Source organism: Cnephaeus nilssonii, assembly GCF_951640355.1.
Source record: "Cnephaeus nilssonii genome assembly, chromosome: 21".
NCBI classification, from domain to species: Eukaryota; Metazoa; Chordata; class Mammalia; order Chiroptera; family Vespertilionidae; genus Cnephaeus; species Cnephaeus nilssonii.
The window spans coordinates 14,121,963-14,149,119 of NC_137092.1; the positions used below are offsets into that span (position 1 = coordinate 14,121,963).

General features: G+C 41.3%; 1 protein-coding gene across 1 annotated transcript in view; it reads left to right on the forward strand.

The window, feature by feature from the left end:
• The first annotated feature begins 5,034 nt into the window (after positions 1-5,034).
• Positions 5,035-27,157, forward strand: part of OTUD7B (OTU deubiquitinase 7B) — a 50,265-nt gene continuing 28,142 nt past the window's right edge. The window contains exons 1-2 of the mRNA XM_079761775.1: positions 5,035-5,356; positions 21,837-22,038. The gene's annotated coding sequence lies outside the window, so the exon portion shown is untranslated. The remainder of the gene's footprint in view (positions 5,357-21,836; positions 22,039-27,157) is intronic.

A 27,157-nucleotide genomic window follows, 5' to 3' on the forward strand; every position in this document is an offset into this window, starting at 1 on the left:
ATTGTGTATTTGAAAGTTGCTAAGAGAGTAAATCTTGCAAGTTCTCATCACAGGAATAAAAATTTTATAACTATGGGGATGGATGGTAACCGGACTTATTGTGATGATCATTTCAGTGTATACAAATACTGAATCACTGTTGTACACCTGAAACAAATATAATGTTATGTGTCTATACCTCAATTTTAAAAAAAGAACCATGGATATTTTATTTATTTATTTATTTTCCAGAAAACACATGTTTACCCGTACACTCGAGGTGGCCCTGTAATGACACAGTTCAAAGGCCCCTTCGCTCAGTGAACCAAACCCCAAGCTCGGGACTGCCCTGACCAGGGCAATCAGCCTGGGAAGTGTGGCACCAAAGGTGGGTGGAGGGGGAGTGTAGAGAGGAAGGACCAGGGCTGGTACAAGGTCGAAGGTCACAAAGCTGGTGAGTGGGGGGCCTCAGCCCTGGGGCAAAGGCCACTGGATAGAACCTGAGGTGGGATGAACCCCAAAGTTAAGATTCAGATTACTCAGGGAGTGGGGATGGGGAGGAGTGTACAAAAGTCACCATGGCCCCCCTCTTATCCCCCTTCAAGTCGGAAGACCTGAGATGGCTCTAAGTGTCCCCAGGGTAGGGCAGGAAGGAACCCTAGGTCTACCTGGCATATGGCAGAGGCAGGATCCATAAATTAAATGATTTTGGTTGAGTGTGAATGAAAAGCAGGCCTGGTGAAGGCGATGCAGGTGGCTGGGCAGTGGGGCTACTGGGTTCTCCAGGACGAGTGGGCGAAACGATGGGCCTCTTCTTGGCTCAGCGGGAGAACACAGCCTTCTCAGTGATGAAGCAGTGGGCAATGCGGGGTATCTGCTTGTGTGCAGATACATCTGACATTTGTCCAGCCGGCCCTTCCCGAAGTAGTGGTAAGGCACTGAGAGGTGGCTCTTCTGCCTGCAGTAGCTGTCTTTGACCATTCCACAGACCACGATCTCCTCGCATAGCTCCAGGGCAAGGATCATGGTGAGCCAGTCCATGGTGGCGCCTGGTTCATGCACAGCATGCGCTCAGCACTGTTGATCTGGGTGCCTGGGTATGAGCCCAGCATCTGGCCGGAGCTGGACACCACAGCACAACTGCAGTATGGCTCTTGGACCAGTGGCTTCCCATCTGGCACTCTGCTATAGCCACTGAAGTGTAGGGGCCCTGGTGCCAGAGGCCTGGAGTTGGAGAGGTGGGGGCTCAGGCAGGAGGCCCGGCAGGCCCAGCAGCATAGCAGGATACAGGCAGCAGAGAAGCCCAAGGAGCCACAGGATGAAGCACAGGAGCTGACCCTGAGCCTTCAAGCTGTCACTGCTGCTCAGCAGCAGGGCGGCTGCTGTCTCCAGGGCTGGGAAGGAGTGGGAGCCAGGAGGCTGCTCTCCATCCACTGCTTGGAGCTCCATGGCCCACTGGACGGGTGAGCCTGGCTGAAACTTGGAACACCCCCTCCTCTCCCCTCTCCCCCGGGCACAGGGGATGCTGTTGCCGTAGCTTCTGGAGGCTGAAAGGCGAAAGTCAGGTATTTATAAACAGAGATTCATGGTCCTCAGTCCCAAGAATTTTGAGTTAGTGAGTCTGAGTCCTAGGCAGACACAGTATGTAATTTCTGAAACTCCACAGAACCACTGGTCTAAATTATAGTGGTGGTAGTGGAAAGGAAATTATTTTGGTTTGGTTTTCTTTTCCACCACAAAAGCAGATAAATGCAAACAATTGCTGTGTGTGTTTTTTCCTGGTTATCTGCAAAAATAGCTTTCTCTGAACATCTCCCGCTACTCTCTTCATTAGCCCTAGTGTTGAAATAATCTCTCCTTTAAGTTTCTCTTGTGAAATGAAAAGCTGTGTTTTGTGTGTTTGTTTGTTTTTTCTCTTGCTTAAAGTGACATGAAAGCTCAGGGAGCTCCTTGCTGCAGCCCTTAGAATTGCTAAAATGAGTAAACAAAAAACAGGCCTTCAGGGTGGAAGAGAACTTTGTACCAAATGGCAGATGAGGGTGTGTGGTCCTAAGTACATTGGTAGGATTTTCTCTGCTGCTTTTACTTTTCCCCCTCACTATTCTTCTACCTGTCAGCAAATCATCATCATCATCATCATCATCATCATCATCATCATCATCATCGGCTGAGTTCTGGCTGCCGACAATGACATCACAACTACTGAGCGTTTAGCACAGTGACAACCTGAACGGCTGTACATCACGACAGAAGAGGTCCCCAGTTTCTAGGCAGAGAAACTGACACAGAGGAATAGGAAGGGATTCACTTAATGGATTAGGGGCTGGCTGAGCTGGGACCGAAACCCAGGTGGCCTGGCTCTCAGCCTGGCTGACCACACTGCTACCCACACAGCCCGGGCTGACCCCAGACAAGTAGTCCATTGAGCAATTGCACAAACAACAATGAATGATGGATGGTCAGAGCAAGAAACAGGCACAAAGCAACTGCAACCCCATCACTTCCTGGCCCCTAAATTTTCAGCCAAGTCTGTAAAGTGTGGTCACAAATGAGTTTGACCAGCAACTTGGCCCAGCTTTTAAATTTGGAAACTTCTTTACTGTCAAAAGTAAAAGTCTGCCTTGCACTGTGGGTGGAGAATGCCTTTGAACACCGTAAGACTAAAAAGACACAGATGGGCATAACCCGGTCCTGGGAGGGCCTTGGTAAAACAAGACAGCTTTAGATTTTTGAATCTTCTCATCTGTGGATCTATCCTCCTACCTCACACTTATCTAGCAAAGGGGGGGGGCGGGTGTGATCAATGGAGTTCAATTAGAATCAACTTAAATGACCAAGTCTCATTGTATTGTCCTCCTCAAATTTGCCACTGAGATGTAGCCAAAATTTGTGGTCCCCACATGCTTGAAGCTCAGGCCAAATGGCTCTACTTGCCAACCTGTATTGTTGGTCCTGGGTGCAAGGCACTCAGACCTGCTTGGCTTTGGTATGGCCCTAGGCTCAGGCCCAAATCTTCAACTGTAAACCCAGGGAATCCCCAAGAGATATAGCTAGCTAGGACGTTTCCTGTTTCAGGAGTCAATTTGCTAGTCTTGAGTTGGATAATTCTAATGTCTCTTCTCCACCTGTTTAGAAACTAGGACTTCAGAAATTAGTGAGGGGACAGAAAAGTTGACTGTAATATCCTATACAGTAGGCCCTCGGGTTACGTCGGAGATCCGTTCCTATGGTGCGATGTAACGCGATGATGTTCACTGTAAGTCAGAACCCACCTACATAAGCACCTACATTACTTACATGGAGCACATACACAGCAGTAATGAAGTGAAACAGTAAAAAAAATTTAAAAGAAAGGTAACAATTCCTGACCTTTACTTGTGGTAAATAAATAATAAAAAACATAAAGCACATATGTACATATGTTGAAATGACGGAACTTTTTTTTTTATAAAAAAATGGGAGATGGTGACGTAACCACAAAAGGACGTACGTGGAGTCTGATGTAACCTGAGGACTGTCTGTATAATAAAAGCCTAATATGCTAAGTGTCCGACCATTCGACCAGTCCCTATGATGCTCCAACTGGTGGGTTAGCTCGCTGCTGGGGTCCAGCCCATTGGGACTGGGTGAAATAGGACAGACACGCCTTGAAGCCCTCCCTTGGTCCCTCCCTGCCCCGGTGCACCGGTGGGGTCCCTCGGCCTGGCCTGCACTCTCTCGCAATCCAGGACCCCTCGGGGGATGTCAGAGAGCTGGTTTCGGCCCCATGCCCGCAGGCCAGGCCGAGGGACCCCACCGGTGCACGAATTTGTGCACTGGTCCTCTAGTTTATTTATAAATAGACCTACCAGGCACATAGACAAGAGATGTTTTGAATATGTAGACCAGGTGCCACAATGTTAGGAATTTGAATGGAGGATTTTCTTGGTTAGATTATAACAGGGACTGCCCCCATTTTGTGTTTATCATAAGACGTATTTATTAAATAACATTTCTTTCTTGAAACAGTCCACATTCTCCTAATATTTACTTATTCATCAAACAAATATGGAAGGTCTGCTATGTGCCAGGCAAGCTTATGTTCTCATAGCCATATCTTATTGTAACACACATAGCACAGGTGAGTTCTGCCTTTTAGAATACAGTTTTATGTATTGTACTAAAGTGTAAGGTCCTTTATAAAAATATATATTTTATTGATTTTTTACAGAGAGGGAGAGGAAGAGTTAGAAACATTGATCAGCTGCCTCCTGCACACCGCCTCCCCTCCCCCCCTCCCCCGGGATGTGACTGCAACCAAGGTGCATGCCCTTGACCTAACCAGGACCCCTCAGTCCGCAGGCCGACGCTCTATCCACTGAGCCAAACTGGTTAGGGCTAAAGTGTAAGATCCTTGAAGTCTTGCTCATTTTTGTGTCCCCAATGTAAATGAGCCTTGCACTCAATAAATATCTGTTGAATTATGTTGTTAAAAGGCATTACCAAAAAAAGGTTCTACATAACTATTTCTGATTGTGCTAACGGTCTAAGGCAGATGTGTCAATAAGGCATCATCATTACGCAAATTAATAAGTATTGGGTGTGTGTAGGGAAGGGTATGTTTACTTCATGAGTGAAGAAAGGAGACTGCATAACTGGAAGGAGGCTGTCTGGAAGAAGCGTTAATTTTCCGCTGGTCAGTGTAGAATGAGTCTTTTCATTCCAGACTCCAACTAGAACTTCAGACTTCTCATTCTAGAGCATTTTCATCCCTCTCACCTTTCCAGGACCACCCCGCTTCTTTCCGCTTCTTCCCAAACTGCTGTGGCCCACGGAGCCTACCGCACAGTCTCCCAAGTCCACCTGACCCCTCCAGCTGCGGCCCCGGGCCTCTCCCGACGGGCGGCTGCAGGGACCGGCCAGGGAGACACCGGGTCACGCGCAGGACAAGCGCCAAACTGGCCGCGGCGAGGGGAGCGGCGCTGAAGGCGGGGCTGTACGGGAGGGGCGGGGCGGGGCGGGGCGGGAGGACCGGGGGCGGCTTGGGTGTTACCACCAACCCGCTCCGGCCGGAAACTGGCGCTTGTTTCCGGCCGGACGGCCGAAAACCACCGATCCTGAACCAGCCGCCGGAGTCGGAGTGGCGACCGTGCGTGGAGTAGGAAAAAAAGCCGCTGGAGGAGGAGGCCAGTCCGGATCAGTCCCGTCTGGCTCCGGATCCGGATCCTGTGCGCAGCGGCAGCCGCGGTCGCAGCCTCCGCCGCCGCCTCCGCCTCCGCCTCCATCGTCGTCAGGGGAGGGGCCGGCCGGACCCCGGGGTCACAGCAGCGGAATGAGGAGCGGCGGCCGGGCCCCGCGCCCCGCCCCGGCCTAGGGCCTTGCCCCGGGAGCCGCGAGGGTAACGGAGCCCCCCGCCTTGTCACCCTCCCCCGTTCTACTCCCGCCTCTTCAGTTTCCCCAACTCGGACCCTCAGATCTCCACTGCCCCCCTTCTCCTTTCCGATCATGTTCCACCCCGAGCCATCGCCTCTCGCACCCCCTCCTCGCCCTGACGGTTCCTTGCTTCGGCCCCACCTTTCCCTGTTACTCCTGCCTTTCACCGGTGTCCCGCCTCGCTCTCCCCTCTCCCCCGATCCTGGTCTCCCAAGTGTGCCGGGCAGTTTGCACTGTGTCAGCTAGACTTTCGGGGAGGGAGGGTGGAGTTTTAAGGTGCTTAGGGGTGCAGGCTACCACCCCACAGCCGGATAAAGTTCATTGTACAGTCTCAGTATAAAAGTAAAATGAAAAGACAAGCTTGCTCCCCCCCTATCGATAGCCAAACTGAGGTGCGTCCGGTAATGGAGGCAGGGAGCGAAAAAGTGTGTGCGAGTGTGTGCGAGAGAGAGAGCGATTCTAGGGCAGGCTGATGAACTTCAGAAAAAAGCAAAGTTGCCATGAGCCGATGGAAACTTTAGAAGCTGATGATGAGTAAGCCGGGGGCTGCGTGATCTCACTCCTCTTCTCATAATTACTAGGTTAACGGTGTGGCTCGGTCGGGATGGAATGGGATTTGTTTACTGGGCCGGCGTATTTTTAGCTTGTCGGCTCGCGAGGACCGGCGCTCCGAGCCTGCCTCTCTCCCCCCTCCCTCCCTCCCTCGCCCTCTAGGTAGTCTGTCTACCGTAGGCGGCTCCTCTGGGCACAATGCAGATATAAATATTAAGTTGGAAGAAACTGACTATGATGAAATTTTATGTAAGGTTCTCTGCAGACTCTTCAGAAGTTACAAATACAAAAGGCAAGAATTAGCGGGGCTTTGGCTCTTATTTTCCTTATCTTTTTATAAGTACATATTTAAAATGCTTTTTAAAGAAAGTCTGAAATGGGTACATCTTCAGTCTTTTGTCTTCTCATACTGACTGTACGTTTAGGAGACCTTTGAGGAGGTGGATTCCTTTGTCTTTCAGAATCTATTTCTAGGGTAGGAAAGGACAAAGTCGAAGTGGTGGTAAGGCTGGTCCAAAAGGGTAGCTAATCCTAAATCTTTTAAACACATTTTCTATATTATATACTTATAAAATTTCCCTTAGAGTAAATGAGATTTCGTTCCTGATGGGGAGGAGAAGACTGCAGGGACTTAAGCCAGGTGGCTAGGGAGAATCAGACTTGTAATTAAACATTTGCTCTGCATAATTTACAAATGAATACATTATAGGCAAACAATTATACTCTTTGTCCTCATTGTCTTTTGAGCAGTTCTTTTAAAGTTTACTAACTATCCTGCTGTGCTAGTCTGTTGATATTTTGCAGGCTGAACAGAACTGTAAAATAAATGAAGTTGATGTTGCTCATCTGGAGTCTGAATACGGGTCTGTTATAATTTCCACTAGCTACCCTGTGTGCCTCAGAGCACCTCCCTGAATAAGTAGCCAGTTACTATGTACTTTGGGATTGCAAATGAATACAAATATTAGCTCATGCTAGGAAGAATTGTGAAGGTAAATATGCTGAAAAGATATTCCAAAACTGAAGTCGGTTATTTAAAAAATTTTCCCATTTCGGATTATCAGCACCTTTCTGCCGATAATTATCCATTAACATGAATAATTTAGAATTGAACAACTATCCACTTTGAACTTTATGCATTCCAGCAGGAAGGAAAAATGGAAGGAAGATATTTTCCAAACTATAACTAATTTTTTTGTTGTTGCCCGATTTGGCTTACCCTTTCATTTAATGCCAGAAACTTCCTTGTGAAAAAAACACCACCTAAACCTTTGCCAAAGGAAGGGCTGTCTGCTGACTTGTATTAAGGCAGACTGACAAGTAATGAATGCTAATTGTTAGTTGGATTTGGTGGAGTTGTGTCACCAGCAACTTGGAAATTTTCCTGAACCTTTACTTCCTTAATCTTTTTCTTTTGGGACACCTATTGAAAATTTAATTTAAAGGGTAAAATCTAATTTTTAAAAATCACACATCCTTTCAGAGTCTGCTGATCAATAATTCTTTCAGTATGTGAGTTGGTTTGTGTCAATATTAGTGATCATATCTGGTAAATTCTATTATGTCTGTATTTAGCAACTTTCCCTAGTTGAACTACATATATAATTCCGTGGGGATAGGGGTGGGGATTGAGGGGTTGAATAAACCAAGGTTAAGTGTAGGGCAGCCTAATAGCCCACCACTATTCCAAGTTTTCAGAAGGCTTTGTTTGGAATTTTGAGACTCAGTATGATTAACCAAGTGAATTATGATGGAATAACTCAGTATTAAAAATAAGTTCTCAGTTTGTTATGGGGGGCACTGAGTAACATTTGTCAAAAGCTTTAGCGGTCCTAAATGTCTCAAGCATGCTAAGGATGCTGGCAGAGGACATTGTAAGGAAGCACCCCTTTTTCTCACTCTAAACATTCATCCCATCAAGGGAAGAATCCCAAAACATTGCTTTAAAATGTGACTTTAGCAGTAGGTTTCCTGTGGGAGCTGTGGAGTGGCAGACTGGAATCTTCTCAACAGCCCCTGATAAATTTAGATAATTAAAATGTGTGGAACTGGAATGTAGTTGCAGGGCAGTTTTATCATGAATGCTGGAACTCAGTTGATTTTTTAATATGATAGAAAGAGGGAGTTGATTTTTTTTTTTTTTTAAGTAAGAAGTCCTTGCCAAATAATTATTGAATACTGAGGTGGATAAAGCAGTCTCCAGACTCCAGTGACAGGTTTTGGGATGATATAAAAGGTGTAAAGACAGATGTTTTTGCCCTGGGGATGGAGTGGGGTTAGGGAAGGTGGTCTACAGTAAATGGAAAGGTAGACTATTATAAGCTTTAACATTTAGGAAACAACAGAGAAACAAAACCAAATATAATTGCTATAAATGCAGTATGTAAAGTCTAGAAAACTTGAAGTAACAAAATAAGAATGAGATGAATTAGGGACTGTTTCTGAGTCAGTAAAATTTGAAATGGACTTGGGAGGCAGGGACTACAGAGTTAGATGAAACTTGGTTCATATCTTGGTTGAGGTTTATACTATGTGACCTTGGACAATTTACTTCATCCTTATTATAAAACATGTGTGAGCATTCAAGTAAATGTTAGGAGTAAAGAAAAGATCTTCCAGGCAGAAAGTATAGAATGTACAGTATGAATGATGAAGTTGTGTTTGTCGGAATAAAAGAGAGTGACTGCAGAGAATGTGGGTTGGTCAAGTCATGGGTAGAGCAAGCAAGAGGGTGGAGGAGACTCAGTGGCCAGACTCTGTTGTGTGTTGATAGAAGGGTCAATAGAGTCATTGTAGGTCCTTGAACAAAGGATGGATTTAATAAGGAATATTGAGCCTTCTGGTTCAGAAACTCAGGGACAAGGAATCAGGCAGGCACCGGTACATTGTGACTCCTGCTTCTCTTCTGGACCATCCTGGCTTAAAAGGATCGGCCAGGAGACATAAGATTCCTTGTAGAAGTTTTTGTATTCATGCACCTTACTCACTATGCTGAGCTCTGCTGTTTGTCTCCCATTGTACCGATCTGTGGGAAAGTCTCAAGACGATGGCAGGATTCTCCTCAAGAGCTTATGGTAAGGACAGTATCATGTTTTAAGTACATTTAACTTTCCCTGCTATTGTAGAGAGCACTAGCATAGGTAATTCAGAACTTAATAAATTTCTTGGCTTGAAATACATTATTTTTTAACCAGGTTTATTTTCGTGTTTTGGGATCATACTTCTGTTGAAATGAATCTGCAATTCTAAGCCTATATTACCTGATGGTGACGAGAACAGTCAATCTTGAATTAAAGCTTTTGCCTCAGAAATCAGTAAATTGAATAACCCATATGAGGACAACTAAGACGAGACTGCATATGTTAATGAAGAACGATTTCTTTTCAAAATCTGTGTGGGTCCAATATGGCCTCTCAGGCTGTGTAGACACCTTGTGCTTAAAAGTGAGTGGTAGGTGATGCCTATGTTGCAGCCAGAATGAGTCTTCACTCACAGTATTTGGAGGAATCTTACTGTCATATGTTGCATTGTCGAAGATTAAGGTGGCTTTTTCAAAAGACCTGTGCTTTGTAGAGGCTCTTCCAGATGTTAGCTCCACTGAAAATCTGTCAGATCTTTCCTCCTGAAGTAAACTTGTTTGAAAATATGGCCAATTAAAAAAAAAGAATAAGTGTCCATATTTAAAAATAAACAAAAAATCACACAGCTGTCCTTTCAACCTTGTTCTTTCAGTCTACTTGCTTTCCTTCACTCCTACCTGCCTCCCACCCCACCTTCTCATCATCATTACCAAACTATGTGCTTGTGATGTCATGAGCACAGGATTATTATTTACTCTTGAGTCAGAAGATTGTAGTATCTTGGCTGGAAATCAGAGGTGGAAATTCAGGAATCTTAGTGTAGTTCAGGATTATTTTCAACTGTGATTTTTAGGATTATGTTTTGTCCCTTTATTTCTTGGAAGAAGTAGTTTTGGATAGGAGAAATCACTAACTATTATTTTTAGTGACCTGCTCTGAGTTTAGTTCTATGCTAGATGCTGAGGAGGATTAGGTAAAATGACAATTTTGTGCCCTTGAAGAGTTTACAGTCCAGTTAGGAGTAAGGAGAATAGGAAGAAATGACTACCTATTGAGCTTCTATTATGCCACACAAATAAAATTTTAAAAAAATGTGAAAATATATTTTTTATTGCATAGTACACACTTTATACCGTAGGTATTTTGAGAGAAGAGTACTTAGGTACTTATGAATGATGTCACAGAGGAATTGGAACTGATTCCAGATCTTAAAAAACAAAATGGGCCCTAACCGGTTTGGCTCAGTGGATAGAGCATCGGCCTGCGGACTGAAAGGTCCCAGGTTCGATTCCGGTCAAGGGCATGTACCTTGGTTGTGGGCACATCCCCAGTAGGACGTGTGCAGGAGGCGGCTGATCGATGTTTCTCTCTCATCGATGTTTCTACCTCTCTATCCCTCTCCCTTCCTCTCTGTAAAAAAATCAATAAAATATATTAAAAAACAACAACACCAAAATGGTGTTAGGTACAAGGAATGAGGAAAATAACAACAAAAATTATTTCATTTTGAAGCTGAGAAGGGATCAAGCAAAAGCCGGGAATAGGGATATACTCAGGATGTTCTTGGGGCAGTGATAAGACTGAGTAGCAGTAAATAGCGAAACAAAGGTGGTTCGGATGGTTTGGAGCTATGTTTATAAGGGGTCTTCAAAGCTAGGCTTATAAGTTTAGATTTTAAATGATAGAAAATTGTGAACCCCTGAGAAATTTTGATTGGGATAGCAATATGAAGATAGTAGGGAACAAGGTTGGCTTGGAGGGAAGGGAAATTTGGCACCCGTGGTGTGTGAGGTGATTCACTAGAGTTGTGTGGAGAGTGGAATAAGGAGAAGAAAGAGAGAGAAAGAGATTGTGAAGGAAAAATTGAAATCATCTGGACTGGATATTGAAGATGAAGGGGAGTGATCAAGTATGTCTATGACAGTTTAAGCCTGGGTTTCTAAGACATTGCCTGAAATAGAGAAGATAGGAAGGTTTTGTCATTTCTTTTTTAGGGGAATACGATGAGTTCAATTTGAGATGTGTTGGACCTAAAGTGGCAATGAAACATCCAAGCGAAAGCTGTTCCTGTTGTTAGAGATGAGCCTAAAGCTGGCGTAGAGGTGGGGGCTTTACTACGTTGCAAGTGTGGTTTTGCAGTTCTAAGCATAGATGTAGCTGTAGCCAAGAGAATGAATAAGGTGTCTGAAGACTAGAATTTCGGGAAAGAACAGAAGGCCAAATCTGATGGTACTCATAAACACTAACAATTCTCCACTCTTCAGGCCATCCCACTTGATTCTTTCTTCTCCTTCCTATTTTCTATTCCTCTACTCCCTACTCCATCAAATACCCCTGGAATGAGTGTCGTCTTGTAAGCATCGTTTTAGGAACAGGAAACAAATGAGTCAGACAAGGTCTCTACCTACAAGGGTCTAGTGGGAGGAGACAGATGTGCAAATATCTAGATGGAATGAAGGGTTATAGATGCTGCACTAGAAGTATGTAGGGGAGAAAGTGGGGGCTGGCAGGTCATTTCTGCCGTGGGTACGCATACTTTTGAAAGTGCCTCCCAGAGGAGATGACATTTGAGCAGAGTCTTGCAAGATGAGTTAAGGCTACACCCTACAGAAGACAGGGAGAAAGAAGTACACTGCAGGCTGAGAAAACAGCATGAACAAAAGCAGCCAGGCTTCTTCAGGTAACTTTTAATAATTATTTTGGCTGGAGGACAGGGTTGGAGGGCAGGGATGAGACTGGGGAAGTAGGTAAGGCTGATCACAGACAGCTTTATCTTGTGCTGAAATAAATGATGAATCACATTGGGTGATAAAGTAAATTTCATGTTCTAGAAAGATATTTTGTCAATGATGTGTAGACAGTGGATTGGAGAGGAACAAAATGAAGGCTTTAAAAATAACTGTATTATACTTAACAGTAACACATTCGTTGTTGAGTGATCATGTTTATAGAATCATGGAATAACTACAGGGATTGTTATGCTTTGTTAGTCTCCCTTGTTCATTTTCCGATGGAATGCCTGAGCTTTACTCAGGATCACAGTAGTCTTAGTGATAGGTTGGTCTGGAATTCAGTCTTCAGTGACTGTAATGTGGTAGGTGATTAATAAATGTTAGGTCACCTCTCTCAGTCCTTCACAAGTCCCGTTCTAATGTTCCTTATATTCTCACACACTGTATTGTGTCAGAAGACAGAGGGATTTCTGTCTTCCATCCCATTGTCTGTTTACCAGTCCACCGTGAACTTTTCCCAGGTCTGACTGAGGAAGATCTGCCCTGAGATTACCTTGGGAAATAGGGACTTTTGACCTTGGACAGTTGGATGCCCTAGAGTGGAGTGAAGAGGATGTTATTATTCAGCTGTAATGATTCAGTTGTAGAAGAATGTCAAGGTATTTGTTTTTACTGAGTGTGCAGATGTATTTCTCCTGCTAAGTTCCCTGCAAATTGTTTTCTTTTAAACTTAGTTTTAAGTTGTACCAGTGAAACTTTGATAAAAGAAATTGGGCACTGACAAAAAATATATTTATCTAAAAACACACACACACAAGATATGTCATTATAGTTGGATTCTAAATTTTCTCTGTATTTTTTATTTCATTGGATTTTTGTGAGGAAAATTGGTTTAACATGCTAAAGAAGTTTGGATTTTGTGTTTTAGTCATTTTTGCTGGAGAATAGTCTAAGAACAGGATAAAGGACATCTTAGCGGGCCTTAGATTTCAATCCCTAGGGAGAGTTGGGACACAAGGGGATGTGAAGGATGGATGCCTTCCATTGATAAGTTTTTCTTAAAACTTAACTGAGTTGTGATTTCTTTACTCTTTTCTCTGGCTTTGTCAACATCTTCAGAGAAGGGCCTTGGCTTGGAAACTGTCCACTTTAGCAGAGCTGCCAGTTCTTAATTCTTTCTCAAGTGGGCAAGGGTACATTTTGTTTTTGTTTGTGAGTGTTTGGGGGAGGGGAGGAGAGATAGGCACAGAATAGCTAGTCACAGTGAGTCTTTATCTGAATTCCTATGTAACTGGAAGTTTCCTTGGCTTCATTTTGGGGAGATGACTTGGTTACACCGGCATTTATGTTATGTGGGAAGGTGGGTCTTAGTCCCCTCAGATATCTGATTTAGGATGGCAATAACAACTTCTTTCTTGTTCATATTTGTCAGCCCCTCCCTATCTGTTCTAGGTGCCTTTTGTGCACACTGTGTGAGGGTGAGGAAGGATCCTCCTCAGTCTCAAAACTAGGTTAATCAAGTGTTACCTTAAAGTTTAAGAAACCTATTCTGCTCCTGACTATTATTATTTTATTTATTTTTAAATATATTTTTATTGATTTCAGAGAGGAAGGGAGGGGGCAGAGAGAGAGAGAGAATCATTGATGAGCTGCCTCCTGCACGTCCCACAATGGGGATCGAGCCCACGAGCTGGGCATGTGCCCTGACCAGGGATCGAACCATGATCTCCTGGTGCATAGCTTGATGTTCAACCATTGAGCCATGCTGGCCTGGCCTGACTATTACTTTTATGTTAATGACTCCACTATTCCAGTTACCTGGCCCTTTCTTAATTTAAAACTTTTGGATAATGAGATATTTTAAATACTATTTAGAAAAGTTCAGGGGAGAAACCGTAACACAATTTTGAGCCAACAACCCAAATTTAATGGGTATTAACATTTTGTCGTATTTGTTTTAAATGTCTTGCTTGCTTTAAGATACAAAATGGTAGAGATAGCTAAAGCCCCACTCTGCATCCTTTCCCCCTTCCTCTTTTCCGGGAATGACTATTGACCTGATTTAGTATATATCATTCCATTTCATGTTATATACCTTTCTTTTTATTTTAATATTATATCAATACACAAACACAGCTTTGTTTGGAAATCTTACATAAATAGAATCAAAGTGCATGTATCCTTTTGCATCCTTTTTTCCCTATATTGTTTTTTAGATATGTCTACATATAAATCTAGTTCATTTAATCACCCAGTCATTAAGCCTGTTTCCTCCATTGCCCTCTGCACTTGCCCTGTTAACAAATCCTACCCATCAAAGTATTGTCAGGATTACCCATCAAAGTCCCAGTTTAAATCATACCCTGATTTTTTTTTTTCTTCTCTAACAGGATATGATCTTTCCCACTTTTGAATTCTCCTTTCATTTTATTGGTACTTGTCTGGTGGTGGTTATATGTTCTGGATCTTGTATTTGAGTTTATTTATTCACATGCCCCTTCTATACTCTAAGCTCTGGAAAGCAGATAAAAGATCTTTTTTATCTTTGTATCTCATGGGGCTTGCCACAATAACTTATGTGTAGTAGGCATTTAGTATCCATTAGCAATGGTTAATTAATGAATAAGAAAATAAAGACAATCCTTTGTGATGGTGAACCGTTAGTTTAAGTCTGAGCATTATAGTGGCCTCCATGAAAAATAAAGCTTCAAAAGAAACTCTCAGCCTGAAAATTATATAAAAATGTACATAAATGGTGAGAGCAGTCAAGACTAACTTCCTGTATTAGATGAGAGCAGACATTCCTTGAGAAATGAAATGTGAATTGATCGCTGATCTCATCCTAATGAGGGAGCTCCTGGGAATTACTCCTGATGGCCTTTGAGGCAGTGTGCTCCTATGGCCAGACTTTCACTAGCTATCAAATTCTGCTCTTGTCATCAAGGTCTTGACACCTTCACTGGCGATGGGATATTGGTGTTGAGAAAAAGCCGCCTATCTGTTCACTTAATGAACACTGCTGGGAGCCAGGAATTCTTTGGCCCCTCAAGAGGAAAACCCAATATACACATACATACATGTATACTATGTACATATATTTTTAGTGACACCTTTTTATTAACAAGACCAGATTGTGTATCAGCAGAATATTTTGAAGTTATTAATTGTGGAATGTATAGTCCCAAAAAAACCCATCATTTTGGCTTCCCAGAAACTCTTCCCTCCCCCACCAAGAAGAAATTAAATATTAAGTTGAATATATGAAATTGCAATTTTGTAGATAAAAGTCAAATATCGGCAGTTTCGTGTGCTTACCTTAATACTTCAGGCCTTGATTTCCTCCTGGGGTTCTGAAGAATATCATGAACCTTTTTGAAGTGCATAATCCCAAATCCGTTTGTGATTCTAAAATGCATTTCTAAGATTTAATTTGCAACCAACTTTTTTTTTGTAGTTACGTTTAGCTCAAATTTTTGATAAAATGTTTTTAATTCTTAGCATGCATTTAATATATTTGGGAAGGTTTGTGGGGGATGTGTGAGTGTTGTTGACAGGATAGGCTCTGAGAATAAGCCTAGAATGAAAACTTGCAGTCAATAGCAACATAAAGTTGATCGGGTAAGCTTTAATAAGCTTACAGTTCCTTTGAGTGAATGACTCCCCAACATCTTTTCCTGCTACCCCCATGTCTCCTTTCTTGTCTTGATAAGGAAGATGGGGTAGCACAAACCATAGAAGAGAAAATTGTCTGTGGCCCTTGATTTTATTTGGAGACTTAACAGGGAAGAGGGCAAGAGCCCCAGCTCCAGACACCAGACTCTTACCTTGTAGTTTCCCACACAGTTTTTAGGATCAGGGGTAGGGAGATGCAGAAGTCAGGGAAAGAAGCAAAGAAATAGATAGCAGGAGTTAGCTGATATAGTGTAGGACTGAAGAACAGGAAAGGAAAAGGGGAATAGGTATAAACATTTAAAGAGGTTGTTTCCTCTCATCCTTCAAAACCTGGCTTAGAATTCTGTATAAACCTTGTACCTTAACTGTATTAAAGTTGTATTCAGGCTACATGCTACTTGGAAAACATCATATATAGAATTCAACTTTGAAAGTACAGTTTTGTGTCCTAAAATAGTTCTTTGAAAAGTCAGGGACATTTAAAATGAGTTGGTCTACTAGTGCCTTTTGAGTCATTAATAACTGACATGAAAGGAAAAGAAGAACATTTCTTTGAGGTTTTTGCATTAGTAAATTTTGATATTTATTTGAAGATAATCAATCCTGTGTGAGGAATCGAGGCAAGACGGTGGGAAAATACAATGCCTTGCTAACAAAAATATTTTAGACAGCAGGTTCTCAAATGTTTTCAAATCTACCTGCTTTTATTAGTGACTTTGTGAGCATTTGCTTTTGTCTTCTTTGAACTGGAAGCTGACCTGGCTGAGTGTTAGACTATTTGTTTTCTGAAATTTTCCATTAGTACTAAGGACAGGATTACCTGACATGAAAGATACTTGGTCCTTGTTGTTTACTGACCAGGGATAGAGGCTTCCCACACCTCTCAGAATTCTGAAAATACAGTTTGAGATGTAGACTTAAGATATGCTGCACTCAGCCCTGGCCTGTGTTGTTCAGTGGTTAGAGCGTCGGCCTGTGCACTGAAGGGTCTCGGGTTCAATTCCTGGTTTAGGTAAGGTACCTGGGTTGCAGGTTCAATCCCTGGCCGCAGTCAGGGCGAGTGTGGGAGGCTGTCTGTCTGTCTGTCTTTCCTCACCCTCCCTTCCATTCTCTAAAAATCAATGGGAAAAATATCTTCGAGTGAGGATTAACAACAAAAAAGATATGCTGCATCCTAGCTTCTTTGAATGCCTAAAATAAGTTCCTAGCTATTTGGCACAAGGTGACCTCTCATTTTAACATTAAATTACTTCTCTAAATGATCCTTGTAATTTTTGTACTATACTAGTTCATTCTAGAAATGAAGTTAAAATCATCCATAAATTTCCCTTGACGTTTGCTGCCTAGTTGAGACTATAAATTCCTTCCTAGTGAACACCTGCTGTGTACTGGAATTTGGACAAGTTGCTGTAAGGAGATGTCAAGGAAGTGTAACCCAGTAAATAAACAGGTAGGAGGAGAATTGGCCCCTTGGGAATTTATATTCTGGGTTAAACAGAACATAGTTACATATACATAAATACATATATAAAAAACAAGATATAAGAAATAAATACAGGCTATTAGTAGCATATATACCATCATATAGCATTTAGAACTGAAAGGAAATTTACATATTGTCATCATTTTCTAGGTGAGGAAAATGCCTAGAAAATTTAAATGAGGTAATAGTTATCATTAACATTTTATTGGCTATCTGCCTTCTGAAAAGTTAGGCTTCAGGTATAGCAGAGTAAAAGTTATCAAGAACTTAATAATTAGTTGTGAAGACTGAATGCATAAAAGGATAAATAGTAATACTAACTCTTGGGTACTAAGTGTCAAGTGGGGAGTACAGTTATTTAGTTATATGGCGTTAGAGGTAGTAGGTAGGCAAATTTTTGCCTTTAGGATAATCTAGGCCTCAGAGGAGAGAAAACTGAGTAAATATAGAGGAAAAATTCAAGGTAGGAGAGCAGTGAGCTGAGCCCACCTTGGTTTGGGGGCCGACTGAGTAGACCGTTTGTTGCATAGTGTTTCACCTAGGAGAGCAATGAGACTAGTAAAGTTGTAGAGGGCCTTAAATCTCAGGCAGAGAAGTTTGGTTTATCCTTAGAGTGAAAAATCCACAAGCAGAGAATTTCTTTTTAATGGCCTAGTTTACCTTTATTGTTTTGACTGATGAACATCCTAGGGTTTCTTTTAAAAAAAATTATTTTTCATTGATTTCAGAGAGGAAGGGAGAGGGGGGAGAGAGAAATGTCAGTGATGAGAGAGAATCATCGATCAGTTGCCCCCTGCATGCCCCTGCAACCCGGGCATGTGCCCTGACCAGGAAATGAACCCCGACCTCCTGGTTCATAGGTTGAAGCTCAACCATCGAGCCATACTGTCCAGGCCACAAGCAGGAGATTTTATGTGTAAATTAGTACTTTAGGAAAATTGATTCAGCCGTATGGTGTACAATGAGGAAGAGAGAGCAGTTGGAGGACCGTTGTAATCCTGGGAAGGAGTCTCTGCAGGAGTGATGGCAATGGAGAAACTGGAAGATTGGAGTGATCTGAAGAAACATGAATAGAATTTGTTAACTTTTTTTGTGGGAAAGGGGTAGATAAGAACAATGTATATGTTTTTAATCTGGATTATAGCAATAGGAGAGCTGGGTTTGGTTAGTTTCTGATATATATCTCCAAAGGGATACCTGGGTGGAAATTTTTGAAGAGCACTGAGTCTAGCCCCACATTCTCAGGTAATACTGAATATAGAGAATTTAGACAACTGGTTTAAGTAGTAGAACTTGGTGTGGTGTAGAGCCCATTCTTTTGACTGTCAGTCAGTGCTCTTTCTACCATACCTGGTATTATATTGCTTAGGAGGTGGGTTTAATGGTTGAAAGACAGAGCAGATGCCTGGGAAGTGAAATGGGAAGTCCAAGACCACATTATGATGAGGTTTAACCACAAGCTGTTTCAGTTCCACATAGGTTTTCCTCATATTTAGACACTACATATGTATATGTCTCTCTATCAGGCTCATAATGCAATAGTGACTCCGGTTTCTTCAAGCTATCTTCCTCTGAGATTCAGTTCTTCATAGTCAAGGAAAAATATTCCTTCAAATTTTGGATTTAATTGCATTTACTCTCCGAACTTCAGTTTTGAAGATGAGAGTTCTTCCCCCTATGTGTAGATAGGTTGCTTTGGTTACAAGCTATCAGTGAAGTAGCCTCAAAGGCCCCATTAGTCTTTCTGGAGTAAAGGGAGGAGAAGAGTTTTGGACCCAAATCTTCCATGTTTGTTTACCCTATCAGCAGTTAAGAACAATTCACTTGCACTGATTTTATTACCTAAAAAGGCCAGTAAATACTGTGAATCAATATATTTTTTTATTTTGCTAATGGGAAGTTTTTAGAGAATTAAACAGCCTTCTAAGAAATCATATATATACACACATATACATATATATATGTGTGTGTGTGTGTGTGTATATGTTTATTTTTAAAAATGTGTTTATTGATTTTAGAGAGGAAGGGAGAGGGAGAGAGAGAAACATTGATGTGTGAGAGTAACATTGATCAGCTGCCTCCTACACACTCCCTACTGGTGATTAAGCCATAACCTGGGCATGTGCCCTGACCGGGAATTGAACTGGCTATATTTGGTTTTCAAATATGTATACAGGTATATTTAAGATGCAACTCATTCTCACTCTTCTCTTTTTTTTTTTGTTGTTAATCCTCGCCCAAGGATATTTTTTCTATTGATTTTAGAAAGAGTGGGAGGGAGGGAGGGGGAGAAAGGGGGAGAGAGAGAAACATTGATGTGAAAGAGAGACACTGATTGGTTGCCTCCCACACGCACCCTGAACAGGGCTGAGGATCAAACCTGAAATCTAGGTACATGCCCTTGACTGGAAATTGAACCCATGACCCTTTGGTGCATGGGCCAGCACTCTAACTACTAAGCACACCGGCTAGAGCTCTTTTTTTCTTTTCAGCCAGGCTTTTAATCTGTCTGATATCAGATACCTGAAGACTCAAAGTAGTATTTTCTGGATCAACTAATATTTATTATGTAGGTACTATAAGGGCATTGTTATTTAATATCATCTGCCAAGATTAAATATTCCTGCATTTTATGACTGGGTTTCTAGTAGTAAACATCTTCCAGTGCTTGGCTTCTATAATTCTTATCCCATCTTAATTCTTGCCATGACTCATCTGTTATAACTTCTGATCTGGCTGGGTGTTAAAGGGAAGAAAACTTAATAGTGAGACCCTACCCTGAGTTATACTAAGCACTTTATATATTACCTCATTTAATACTCATAATAATTACATATGATAGATATTTTTAAACCTATTTAAAGGTTAATTCATTCAAAATATTTAATATTCTGTTAAGGAAATACTTATTAACTCATCCAAAATAGTTAAGCACTGTTTAAGGTGCTGAAGATAACACAGTGGATATGAGATGAGGTTCCTGCTAAGGCACAGAGAAGTGAAATAACTTGCTCAAGATCACACAGCAAGAGGTGGCTCAGTAGTTGAGCATCAACCTATGAACCAGGAGGTCAGGGTTCTATTCCTGGTCAGTGCACACACAGGAGTTGCCGGCTCGATCCCCTGTGGGGGGCGTGCAGGAGGAAACCAATCAAGGATTCTCTCATCATTGATGTTTCTATTTGTCCCTCTCCCTTCCTCTCTGAAATCAATATAAAGATATTTTTTAAAAAGAAAGAAAGTGACAGAGCTAGGATTTAGAAATACATCTGATGGATTCCCAAGGGAATGTCTGCAACCATTATCAGATTATGCTGCCATTTACATATATTGCTGGCTCTCTGCGATTATATAAATAAATCAAGTGATAAAAATAGGTGGAACTCCCAGTATTTCTTTGTTAAAAAGGTTCTTGATGAATTCAAGAAAGAAATCTGCCTTGGTGCTGACAAGCACACCTGCCCTGTAATGCTTTTCCTCTCTTCCCTCCCCTGTTTCCACTCCCTCTTTACCCACTCCTACCTGGGGATGAACTGGACAGTGTGACCTGCCCTGGCACTTGAATGTGTTTGTGCTTTGAGGACTGGGAGAGTTTTGTTTGTTTCCTTGGCTTCCTGAATGTTCCTTGCCCACTTGCAAGTTCTTTCTTGTAGTACAATGGTGAGTAATGTGCTGTTAACATTGTAATGTAGTCATGCCAGTTGGAATATTTTTTCTTTCCTCCCCACTTCTTTCTGATGAACCTTGGGTCAAATTTGCCTTCTGCAATTCACTCAAATAGAGAAGGCTTTTGTATTCAGATGACTAGGAAATAGTTTCGAGGTTGGGAAGACTATTTAAAATCCAATGTCTTCTGCCCAGCTGAAATTCATTTGTTAGTTAGCATTCTAGGTTTATTCTCTGACTAGTGTGATTCAAGAGAGTACTTGTTTTAGACTGTGGCCATTATCACAATGTGCCATACTGGGAAGAATGGTGTTTATTCTGGAGTTAGGAGCTTAAAAATAGACACAAGGAATTTTTTGGTATTACCTAGTAGAAAGCATTAAAAATGCTTTCAATCTGTGAGAGTGAAGAGCTGAGTCCTAGTAGGAATTGAGGTCCAGTTGAGTTCTAGGGATTAATTAGGTAGGATCAAGATTGCAAGTATTAAAACAATTTAGTATTGGGGATCCAGTTAGTTTAGTTTTGGGGGTTCAAGTATATCTGGGCATGCTCATGAGGTTAATGAGATAATTATGTGGCTGTGTCTAACCTAGTGCTTTTATTGGTGTACAATAGGTGTTCGTTAAATCTTAAAAAAGGTACTTGAATGCTAAGTGTGATGTCAGTTTGTCTTACTTGGGCAGCTTCCTCATTGTTAAGTACTTCTTCCAAAGGATATTTATTGAGCCTTAAATTATGGGTAAAGACTTGGGAAAGGGGTTGGGGTAACAAAGATTTATATTATCAGATTCTTGCTGAGACTGTGGTCTTAACATTTACAACTTGAATCAATTAGGCCTGCATTTAAGGACACATTTAAGAGGAAATTTATGATTTTGGCATTGCTAGAGTCAATCCTCTGCTTTTTTGATAAAAATAACTTGACCCTTTGGTAGGATTGAAAATACTTGCTTTCCAATTCCAGTTAAACTGGGTTTAATTTTTGATATTTGAGATAGTTGCCTATGATGTTTCCGCTTATCCTCTCTCCATCTTTTTCATTGACCGGTGTACCAGGTAATGTATTTTAAAGTACTTTGTGAACTGCATGCTAGCAGTTGCTATCACCACCACTATCAATAATAATATTAAAAATATTAATTGGGTAGGACTCATAAGGGTTGGTTTCCTGGATTAATTTCAAGAAGAAGTCAGAGGAAAATGGGATATTTGCCAGATGCCTTGTTTACTAATTGATACTTTTTGTACTTTTTGTGGAAGGGAGAAGGAAAAGCAGAGACCTGTCACCCTGAAAACTTGGCCTGGTGCTATGTCATCGTGAAGGGTTGCCTGTACTGCTTTGACCAACTGTATGGTGGCAAGAAAGTGTAACAGGATTTGTCACGTGTTTGACCTGAGAGGCTTATAGTGCATTCTACTGGAAGCATCTTTCTACAAGGAAACAACTTATCTCCGATTGTTGGTAAGATCAACCACAATCTGGATCTTAAATAATAAAAATATATCAGTCCAGGACAGTATCTGCCTGGTCTCACTAAGTAGTAGGATTAGGGAAACAGTATCTTTGACCCAAATATTTGGTTAGTTGTTATCATCAAAAGCCTTTACAGCCAACTTCTGATGGTTGGCATTCTTGGAGAAGAACATGTGGTTTTAATAATTCAAAAGAGCAAGTTGTTTAGTAAATTTTGAAAGGATCTCTTTTTTAGAATTTCCTCATTTTTCCCCCTGTTTCTGGTGCCTGGCACTCAGTAAATCTTTGTTGAATGAAGGAAATTAGTTGATACCTATCTTGGGGTTGTCTCTGGAACCAGCCCATTAGATGAACTTATAGAAAGCAGGGATAATGACTTATTGGTTGCTGTGTCCCCTTCACTTAGCAGGCTGCCTGGCACAGAGTAGGTCCTTAATAAATGCTTACTGAATGACTGAGTCGGGAGGTTATGGTTTTCATTAGGGGAAAATTGCAGTGACCTGCATGCTGCTGTGTTGATGGTGGCCCTTCCTAAAAGGAAGAAATGTAACTTTCCTACAAATAAATATGAGTAAATATGAATGTGAGGAAAGTGATTGCTTTGATGCTTCCAGGCATTTTACCCTTTTGGCCAGAGAGACGTAATTTGTTAAAAGTTGGTGTTTTCTTTCTTTCTTTTTTTAAATGTCTTATCCTGTTCAAAATTTAGTTATTACTGTGATTTCTTGTTAACTGCCATGATATTTTGAATTTAATTAAAAAAGGTCCACCGCTTGCATCTATAGATGCGTATCGCATACAAATGGTTAATAGTGTATGGTTCACCAGTAGATTCCGAATAGGGGCACAAGCCTGGATTGCTGGCTCTATCTCCAGTAGGGGTGTGCAGGAAGCAGCCGATCGCTGTTTCTCTCTCATCAATGATTCTATTTCTCTATCCCTCTCCCTTCCTCTCTAAAAAAAAAAAAAAAAAAATCAATAAAAACATATTTTAAAAAATAAAATAAATGAGGACATATCTGCTAAAGTGCTTTAAAAACAAAAAGTTACAGCAGATGAGAAACTATTCTCTCAGTGGACAAGCTGTACAAATACATTTATTTGTTCATATAGACCATTACATATCTATGGGGTGAATGATGACATTTAAAACCAATAAATAATTCACATGCCTATTTATTTATTTATACTTAAAAAATACGTTTTTATTGATTTCAGAGAGGAAGGGAGAGGGAGAGAACAATAGAAACATCAATGATGAGAGAATCATTGATCGGCTGCCTCCTGCACCCCCCCACTGGGGATCGAGCCCATAACCTGGGCATGCATCCTTGACCGGAATCGAACCTAGGACCCTTCAGTCTGCAGGCCAATGCTCTATCCACTGGCTCAAACCGGCTAGGGCTCACATGCCTATTTTAGATATAGATTAAATCTCAGTTATCCACACATATGGGCTAACATGAATAATTTAGGTCCACAAATATTTGTTAGGCATCAGCTATGTGCCAAGCAGTTTGTTAGGCACACTTAAAAGTTTTAAAAGTGTTAAAGAAAGGTGCCAACCTAAACGATCTGAATTCTGTTTAGAATGTATCTTGTTCTGCAGCCTGGTAAGCTCTTACATATCCTAAGGACTCAGTTTGAGAAACTTCCCTAACCCATCCAGCTAAACTGGTTGCTCCCTATACCTATTCCTACCCCATTGGGTACCAATAACATGTTTAGATTTCTCTCTTCAGACTGGAGTGCCTTGAAGGTAGGATTGTGGCTTTTCTTCTTCATTTGTATCCCCAGGCCCTAGAATAGCACCTGGTACTTGTGGACTCAGATTGGTAAATTTTGAATGAATGACTGATAGTCAAATTGGAGAGATAAGATGTGAATATCAGGAAGGTCAACTAATATTACAAGGCACTTTATGATAACAGCAAGTGCCAGTGAATGTTTTACATACTGACCTATAGTTGTTCCAGTGAGGTTTATATATGGCCAGGAAAGATGGAATTGTGGAACTTGCAGATGGATAATTAAATATAGTATACATTTATTATAATAGTAATAACAAGTACCTTTTTTTGAACTGAATTATATATATATTTATAAAAGGCAAATTCTTTGTTTTGTTTTTTAATCCTCACCTGAGGATATGTTCATTGATCTTCTAGAGGGAGGGAAAGCGAGAGAGAAAGAGAAAGATAGAAACATCCATGTGAGAGACAAACATTGATTGGTTGCTTCCCATACTTGCCCCAACCAGGGACTGAACCCACAACCTGGTATGTATCCTGACCAGGAATGGAACCTGCGACTTTTTGGTGTATGGGACGATGCTCCAACCAACCGAGCCACATTGGCCAGGGCAAGGCAAGTTTTTATAAATTGTTTGAAGCTTTAACAAGTTAGTAGTTATATGCCCAAGGAAGTTAATTTACTAGAAGAAATTTCCAAGTGAATTTATTTCCTATGTGTAACTAATTGCAGATAGTACAGTAATTGGCAATTTTTTATTTTTATTTTTTCTAGTCAATGAAAGAGAAACTTTATTGAGGCCCTAAGACTACTGGATTCAGGCAGGCGGCTGCCCTTCGGGCTGAGGAGGTGGTAGAAGGGCCTTATTTAACCTTCTTCTTGGAGCACAGGTTGCTGGTGTGGCTGTTCTTCTTGCAGCATTTGGCAGGGGTACAGTCAGGGTAACAATATAGTCATTTTGTGCTTCTGTGTCTTTGTGGCAGACCATCTTGTCGCAGTCTTACTTCTGGGCGAGCTGACAGAGGGAGAGCTCGATGGTACCACCCCGCAGATGAAACAGCAAGTGCAGGGTGGACTCTTTCTGAATATTGCAGTCTGAGAGAGTGTAGCCATTCTCCAGCTCTTCGCCAGCAAAAATCAGATGCTGCTGGTCAGGCAGGATACCCGCCTTATCTTAGATTTTAGCTTTGACCTTCTCTTGAGGGTGACAGTTTTGCCAGTCAGGGTCTTCACAAAAATCGCATCTCTGCCTCCTCTGCCTCATTGAAGAGAAAGAGTTAATTGGAATTTTTTTCTGTCACTTCTCCCCTTGAATGGAAGTTCTATAACTGACAGTGAAATGCCCTATAATTAGGAATAAAGAAGGGAAAGAAGTCCTAGCTGGTTTGGCTCAGTGGATAGAGCGTCAGCCTGCAGACTGAAGGGTCCCAGGTTCAGTTCCGGTTGAGGGCACATGCCCGTGTTGTGGGCTCAATCCCCAGTATGGGGCATGCAGGAGGCAGTTGATCGATGATTCTGTCTCATCATTGATATTTCTCTCTCTCGCCCTTCCTCTGTGAAGTCAATAAAAAAAAAATTTTTTTTTTTTTTAAAGGGAGAGAGGGTTGTTATTGAATGTTTGAGGGTTGATTCTAGAGAAACAGTGTGTTTTGCTACTGGACTAGCCTCTGTTGATTTGTAGTATTTTTTCTCTCATGTCAAAAGTTCAGTAATTAGAATCTTTAAGGGCTCAAGTAGAATTTTTGTTTTTACAGGCTATTCTTTTAAAAGTTGAATTTATTGAGAACCAAACCTTGGAGTATCCTTGGCCCTACCTGAAAGGAAAACAAAAAATTCATTGTGTGTGGCAAATAGACATACTGGTCTGGATCTAAAAAAATAAACATTAACATGATTGCTGTTTCTATTCAAGTTACTGTTGTTGTGCCAATATTATAATAACAGACTTTCTCTATGACTCCCTCTGCCTTTATTTTTCCAAAGGTCAACTTCCATTGTACAAGCCTTCCAAATTATTAAATTTCCCAAATAACTGTAATCCAAGGAGCCTTTTATCAGTAGCACTGAAAAGACAAATGCCAGTGCATAAGGAGTTCTCTGTGAACTTCTTCGTGATCTTTATATTAGCATTTGGCTATTAATGAGACTTGTCTCCAAGAGATTTGTTTTGCTATTTGTAGGCCTGATTAAAAAAACTAGAAACTCTTGGGGGAAAAAATTAAATCTTGTTCTGACATAGACACATACCCATGATAGTGATGGTATGTATCCACAATAGCATATGGTAAACTAAAAAATTGTTTGGGGAGTGGTAAATTATATGATTGCATTGAGTATTTTTCTCTTAAGTTTGATTTAGGGGAGAAAGTAGACATTCCCTGAGTATATGCTGTAGTGGAGGTAGGAAGCATCTCAGTATTATGTATGGTGAGTAGGAGGAGATGTAAACATTTCTTTCCAACAGTCCAAAAGATAGATAACATGTATGAGAGTAAGGGTCTTCACAAAGATAAAATCTTTGAATCTGGAATGAGTAGAGAAGTAAGGGGTAAAGGTGGGGAAGTAGGACTGGTAGATTAAGATAATAGAATTTCAGTAAACATATAGTGAAATTGCTGTTCCTGAAGATTTGGGAATGAATGTAGCTGTGTCTGTACATCTAGGAGAGAACAGACCTTTTTCTCTTGCTGTTATTTTTGAGGGACTTTCTGGTAGAAGGTACAAATAAGGGACCCCCTTTACGACATTTTTCTTGAAGGCTCAGAGAGTTGAAAGACACTGGAATGGGGATGATAGAGACTGGGTGCAGTGTGTATGTGTTAAGACTGTGCCTTGGAAATGATTGGAAAACTGGAAGATTTGTTTGGGAGGAGTAGAGGGAGTGTTTGAAGGAAAGATACAGGGTCTGTGTTGGTCACCAGTAGAGTGAAACAGAGTGTGTGGGAGAGAATTAGATAGAAAGAAGGCAACTGATATTTTTTGAGGACTTACTGTGTGCTAGGCACTGCCCCAAAGGCTTTACATATCTTAAGTCACTTAATCCTAACAAGAAGCCTGAAATGCGGATATTTTCCCCATTTTATTTATTTTTTTCTTTTTAAAAAATATATTTTTGTTGATTTCAGAGAGGAAGGGAGAGAGAGATAGAAACATCAATGATGAGAGAGAATCATTGATCGGCTGCCTCCTGCACTCCCCCTACTGGGGACCGAGCCCACAACCAGAGCATGTGCCCTTGACCAGAATCAAACCCAGGACCCTTCAGTCCAAAGACGGACACTCTATCCACTGAGCCAAACTGGCTAGGGCTATTTTCTCTATTTTATACACAAAGACTCAAAGGCACAAAATGAAT